The following is a 6916-nucleotide window of genomic DNA, read 5'->3' on the forward strand; positions in this document are numbered from 1 at the left end:
TATCCCTTATATCGGTTTGTCGTTTCTTTCCCTAACAAACATTTTTTCGTCCTTTCGCTAAACCATCCAATCTCGTTCCGCTTATCTCAAAGTTCCTATTTCGAATCGAAAGCGACGACTATTCGCTGAGTACAGCGCGTAATTAGTCGTGTTACGAGAGGCGGTCGATGCACGAGGTTGATCGTGGCACCGTTTATTATCGTGGAACGTCCCGTATTCTCTTTGATACGATCGGGCAAAGTTCCGAGCGTGTAAGAGGGGCGAGAGATGCTAGATAGACAGGCTGATCGAGAGGTTCGCGTATGCATAGAGCTCAGAGACGGTCCATTAAAGGATCGCAGGTGTACCAGGTTGCGTATACTACGTGGTATATATACGGCTTGGTGAAGCGTACGAGCATGTTGGTCGTTAATAGAGAGAAGGGTGGCAAAAGCGGCGTATCTCGTAAGTGGCCTAAACTCGGGGGACAAAGAACCCCAAGCAACCGAAGGCAGCACCAGGTCAGCCTGTGCCTGGCTAATTGGACAGATCGCGTACCTGTCTACCTTTTGACGTCATAATCCGCCACCCTTTCTAACTCATCAAATTAACGGGCTATAACAAATCAGCCGGTATACCTAAGTAGTAGCCTGGATCCTTTGCCCCTTTTGCACAGACGCGGTGCAAATCCTTCGCGACTTTGCTTTTAAAAGAGATTCTCGATTCATAGGCTATATGCCCGACAGAATTACTCGCATACCGGCTTCAAATCCACCGTGAGTTCGTTGAGCCTCTTGTGGTTCTTGGATTCCTCGTACTCTGATCTTTAGCCGAGAGTAATACATTTACAAAACGCTTGCTTAATTTGCCCGATTTCTCGTCTTTGTGTCAGAAATCGTTCGCTAAGAAATACGGAAACGGAACAGCTGCCCAAGGGATGCAAAAGTTTTTTTTTTAAAACGGAGACGCTATGCGAACTTTCGGACTTACCGAACCCGTTTCCTATAAAATTCAAACGGTCGCTCTAAGATTACGGGAAACGCTGCGTGGCATTGCGTCCAAGTGTAGACAGGCTGCGAACGAAAGGGATAAAAGACGAAGGAAGAAGCGTCGGTGCGAAACAATTATTCGAGGTTTTCTCCGCACGAGTTAACTGAACTCCTGTAGAAAGATATTCTGGAGACATTTTAGATGGGTTTGCGAGCGTCGACCGTTCACTTTCAGTATGTTGAAGACAATGGCCTTGAACTTGGCCGAGTGCTGCGGCGAAGAGTTAAAATCGGCTTGCGTTTAGCCGGATCCCATTATAACAACTCAGAGCCGGCCGTAAGCTTCATGGCTTGGTTCTGCTCACTGTGTCACCGGGCTAAGCCCCGACTTACCTACCTATCCTTGCAAACCAACTTCTCTTACCCGTTTTCCTACAGCCTCTCTGTCTATGTCAATTTAATATACCCATTATACTCTGCTGCCGCACCTACCGAAACTTGGTCGAAGAATAGGGCCTGTCACAACGGTTCATGTACTTTCGAATATCAGGTGTTACGCGAACTTTCACCCAGGGAAACCCTTCGGACCTTACCGACTGCTTACCAGCCAGAACACTGAAACAAAATTATGCTCAACAATTAACGGCTCTGCTTTGCCTCTATGTTATATATTTACGAGCCAGCCTTGTCACCTCGGGGATCGATAAACGCTGTCTTTGTCACTTTCCATTGCACGTCGAACAGCATGACCATGTCATTCGGAACTGTCTACGGAAAATGGAATATCCTTTAGACCATGCTAACGCGTCGTTATTCATTCCTAAACGTTCGAACTCGTTGGAAGCGATAAACAGCCCGGAGGTAAATCCGCGAAAAGAGAGATTATACGAGTGTTCGTCGACATTTGACCTGTATTTTTTGTTTTTCTTTTAGTTCAATGGGATCACGGATGAAAATGCGTATCGGCCGGCATTTGTGCTCGAGTATTTACGTGTATTACATTTTTCACCTGCGCCCAGCAGCACTTCCATCGACGGAGGTTGACACGCGAGTAAATCATACATTATGTACGGCGTTTGCGAAAAGTTACGCGTTAAATGTTCCGGCAACTCCATTTACAACTGCTTCCCCATATATCATCCGATCGCGAGCAACGTGGACGGGTCCGGCGACGGCAAGCCGTATAAATAATGCATCGATGAGAATCGGTTTAATAATTTTGCGCGAATTTATTCGTTAATTCGACGACGTCTCGCCGCGGCAAGTATCCCGTTGCTTCGAAATCCCGGCTCGTATATCGTGCAGAGAACGTTGGCAATTATCGCGACGTCCTATGCAACGGACGACAGCCACCAACGATGCGATTCTTACCGGGCCGATCGATTAATTATTTTTTTTTCTTTTTTTTTTTTATAAAAAATTAATTTACTTACGGCGAAACGAAGAGCGGAAAGATCGATCTCACCGATGAAGAGGATCATGTTGGCGGATGAAATTTTCACGCAATCTGGAAGGCCGTAAAGTCCGAAGGGGAATTTCCCCGATTGGCAATATTCTAACGAGAGAAAGAAGCGGTTGGGGTGGTTGAGAGGGACGAGGAGAGACGGGGTTAGAGAAAGGATAGACAGAGAAGGAGAGAAAACGAAGGAGGGGAAGCGGCTGGATCAAAGAGGCCAGCTCGCGCTCTCGTAACTAGATTTCTCGTTCCCACTTTGAGGATTGCTTAATGCTCTATAAGCGGTCGTTTTAAACTCGATGAAATCGAATCAGCGACGAATCGAGATCGCGCCGCGCTGCAAATTCAATTGGAGGACTCTGCTAGTTGGTGCGCATCGTATAACGTCCGTGGCCTCGACTTTCTCGCTTTGATCTTTTTCCACACGTTCGAGCCGCGCGCCGCGCTCTCTTCCCATAGAAATTCGCTTGCGTCATACTTTGACCGATGCAACTGCTTTCTTAATTAAGCCCTTGCCACGCCATTTAACTCGGAAGAATTCGGGACCAAACGTTGCGCCCGATTAGGTCAGCAGAAGAGCCGAAGCGACGGAGGCAGAGTGTCGGAACTTGAAATTGATCGTACCGATGATACATTCGTACAGGGCCCGAGATTAAGACTACGAGCGACACTCGTGATATTCACGTTTGACATGAAATTAGACCACGAGCCCGACTCGTGATATCCAGGCGTGGTTGAAAATTCTCATCACGACTCGGACTCGTAAAAGTATGGCAAAGGGTTAACGCCGTTTACTGACGGTTGTGGTAGTTCTCTCGACAGCTTACAACCTACCGTTGTCATAACGGTTACCGTTTCCATTCAGGTACGTCCATTGTTATCTTTAAATACAAATCTCGGACTTGGTTTTCCGATAGCAGAACCTTCGAGGAATCTCAGACCTTCTGCTAGAGTTCCTCCGAATATGAACTTTCTAGTGCTGTCGATCGATCCTCAGAGAAGGAGAAAGTCGAATCAGCCGATCGCGTACGAAGTCGAGCGGGAAGTTTTTTAGTGGAATCGTGGCTCGTTCGACCCAATTACGCTGGCCGGCCGGACCGAGGGATCAGAAGCTCCGGCAGGAAGTCAAGGGGCGCGAATGCATTGTTAAGCTCCCTCTGTCCAAACATTCGGCATGCTTCCAAGTAACCAACACACCTTTTTACTCTATCCGTCCCCCTATCTGCTTTCTGCTCGATTCTCCCAGCGGATCTCTTTCTCTCGCGCTACGCTTCCCGGTCGTACACACGTAGCTTGCGCGAGAAGCATCTACAGGTAATCCTAAAAAATGGACAGTTGGTTTCCGCCGCTATAGCGTCGGACACACGTGGAGATTCTATCGACGCTCTTTCACTGCGTCCTAACGGCTAGTAATAGGCACAAGCTTTACGAGTACCTGCGATTTTCTGTCAACCTACGAGTCCTACAAAAATTGTAATTATGAACAGGTTTACCGCAAGATTCGATACGCCTGTCAGATATTCTCACCTGAACGAAATGTCATGTACTACCTGAGAATTTTTTACGTGCCATAAATTACCTTGAAACAATGGACAGCCCGAGACGTTACTCGGTCAATACGCCATGAAGGTTTTCGACGAATACGTTGCGAGGATGCACGCACCTTCGGTTCCGTTTTTTCGTCGCAGGAGACGGAGTTTTTCTATCTATCGTAAAAATTGGGCTCGCCGTTCAATATTTTTGCAGTTTTTAGGACAGCTAAGTCGGGGGTTGAGGAAGAACGGTGCTTCACCCTCCGACGATCAAACCTTTCCCATTTTAAAGAACCCGAGGACAGTCCTCGGCAGCGTAAAAAGGACCGTGTACATATAACTTGGTTGCACAGAGAACGCAGAAGAGTATAGAAAGAAGGGACGGTGGAAAAGAAACGGGGAAAGACCGAGAGAGTGAGAGAGAGAGACAGAGAGAGAGAGAGAAGCGAGGGTAGAGGGAGACGGAAAAGAGGAAAAGATCAAAGATGGAGGAAGAGAGAGGAAAGAGGATGAAGAAAGATGGAAGAGAACTCCTCTCGGCAAAGGATCTTCCGTGCACGAGAAGAGAGAGCCGGGAGAGGGTCCTATAAATAATTAGCGAGGAGTCGCTCTCCGCTCGGCGGGCGTAAGCCGCTTACAACCCCCGTTCACCCTGCTCCTCGCCGCACGGCCTGCTTTCCCCTGGCCCCTTGCCCTTGCAGCACTCTACCTTCCTCCGGTTCTTCACCACCCGATTGCTGCCCCTCACGACCACCGCCACCACCCTCTTCCTCCTTCTCCGCCTTCTCTGTCTCCTCCACCTACTACTTCTGCTGCTACTGGCGCTGTTGCTCTCGGTTCCTCTTTACGTTCCTCTCTACGACCGAGAAGATTCCGGCCAGCCTTCGTTCGCCCTTCAACGGCAACCCTTCGTCAAGGGTCCCCGTTTGCAGTGATAGGAAGAGGCGAAGCTAGACGCGCACAACATCTCCAAGACGTTGCTCCGTTAAACTACATCCGCGTCGCTGTTTCGAACCTCCGTGCTCCGAGCAAGGGAGATACAGGGAACCCCGATACAGCTTTATCGTTTCGGTCCGATCGAGTCATTGATCGGTACTAATGAGCGGCACGCGCTACTCCGCTGCTCCCGGTATTGTTTCTGCGTGAATGCGGGATTAGACGGAAGAGAGCCAAATCCGGTTCGACTGATTGGCGCTTTGGTACGAATTGCAAAGGATTTGCGGTGTCTATGTACAACGTAGACTGCTTATCGAACGTTTAACCAATCGTTTAGCTTCTTGCCCTGTTGATCGCCGTTGCGAAGAAAGATGTCGAGCGAATCTATCTTCAGCGTTCGCAAGGAACAGCATTACGGTTGCCATTACTCGATAAAGGCCAAACTTCCTACCACGCCTAAGCTTTCACGACCGATCGAGTCGGTCGTTCTTCCGAAAGTTCGCTCGGAATTCCGCTTAATTACCCGCGGCACCCGATTCTAAGGACGATCGCGGGAAACCTTTTAGCGTCGAGTTAAAAGTCGAGGAATCGACTCTAGCGCGCAAACGAGCTTAACGCCAGCGAACTCGAACGCGTTGCCAAAACAGAATCCCCGAAGAAATTTCTGTCCCAGAGTTTGTTTCTCGACGGATCTTCGTTGTGTTTCGCGTGTTTTTCGCGAGGAGATCTTTCGTCCGGCCGCTCTCAGAAGCTGTTCCGACGATCCGTTAAAATTTAAGCAGCCGCACACCCCGCCGAGAGTATGGGGTGGCCGGACGTGTGCGCGTTTCGCAGGAAAGGGAGACATCGGGGATGAGTTGGTCGGTGCTACAACGGATCGGCTTAACATCCGAGGCGCCGATGTTGACTAACTGGGCTAACAACGTCGCGGTGTTTGCCACCGGAACGTTTGCCAGTCGGCACGTGGCACGGGCTCTCCGCGGCTGCCTAGTCGATTAGCCGAGCTTACGTTTATTCTCGCCTCGTTTGCTGCTCCTTTCAGCGTTTCGCCTCTCCGCGCGCGCTTCCGCTCTTCTATTTGCTTTAAATTAACGTCCCTCTCCACATTCTTTCCCGAGAATTTCCCTTCTTTTCATTGTCTTTGATTACGCTCCAGGCCATTGCCCTGCTCCGTGGGTCGATGGTATTTCAAATGATATTTCTCTCTCGGCCTTATCTTTTTATTCTCTTTTTTCTTTTTTCTTCTTTTTTTCTTTGCTTTTCTCCATCGAACGATCTAAACACGCGCAGAACGGCCAGAGTCCGTGGACTGCGAGATGACGCGAGTAGGGCGTCGCGACGCGTGCATACGAGAGCATGCCCTCGGCTTACGTGCACGCGGAACCTTACGCACAAAGTGAATCTCGGATTACCGGTCTCTGGGGCTCGTGGAAACCCTATACCATAGGTTGGTGGTAAAAACAGAGAAGTACCGCCGTCTGGGGAGAGTAGCTAGAGACTAGATGGACAAGGAGAGAGACGAGAGAGGGAGGAAGATCGCGGGTTTGATGGAAGTCTGGTATCCGCGGTTCGTGTTTCGACCAACGCACGTCTCGTCGTTGCGCTGTATTAATGGGACCGTAATAGCCTATTTGTGATCGCTAATAGTCCAAGTCCCGTCTCTTCCCTCGCCGTCGTTTTCCCTACGCCGTGTTAAACTCCCACGGGAAATCTGGACGGTATACCCTGCAAAATGGATCGCTGCTCTTCTCCGTTCAATCAGCACCGTGCGATTTTTTTCTGACCCCTTGCATCGTCCTTTCGAAGGCTTCGCTCCTCCCGGCAGACGTTCTCCGCTCGTTCGGCGACTGCAACTTCAGCAACGACGATTAATCGCCACGTCGTACTCTCCTTCACCTTCATCGACGGAGTCCTGTGCACGGTTTAACGTTCGCGGTGTAACCGTTTGTTTAGTCCAAGTCCGAGGAGTCGACTGCCATCGCACAGAAAGGAACAGGAAGAAAGGTCGAGAGAGTCGGTCTCGC

This window comes from Bombus pascuorum, chromosome 9, assembly GCF_905332965.1.
Source record: "Bombus pascuorum chromosome 9, iyBomPasc1.1, whole genome shotgun sequence".
Taxonomy (NCBI): domain Eukaryota; kingdom Metazoa; phylum Arthropoda; class Insecta; order Hymenoptera; family Apidae; genus Bombus; species Bombus pascuorum.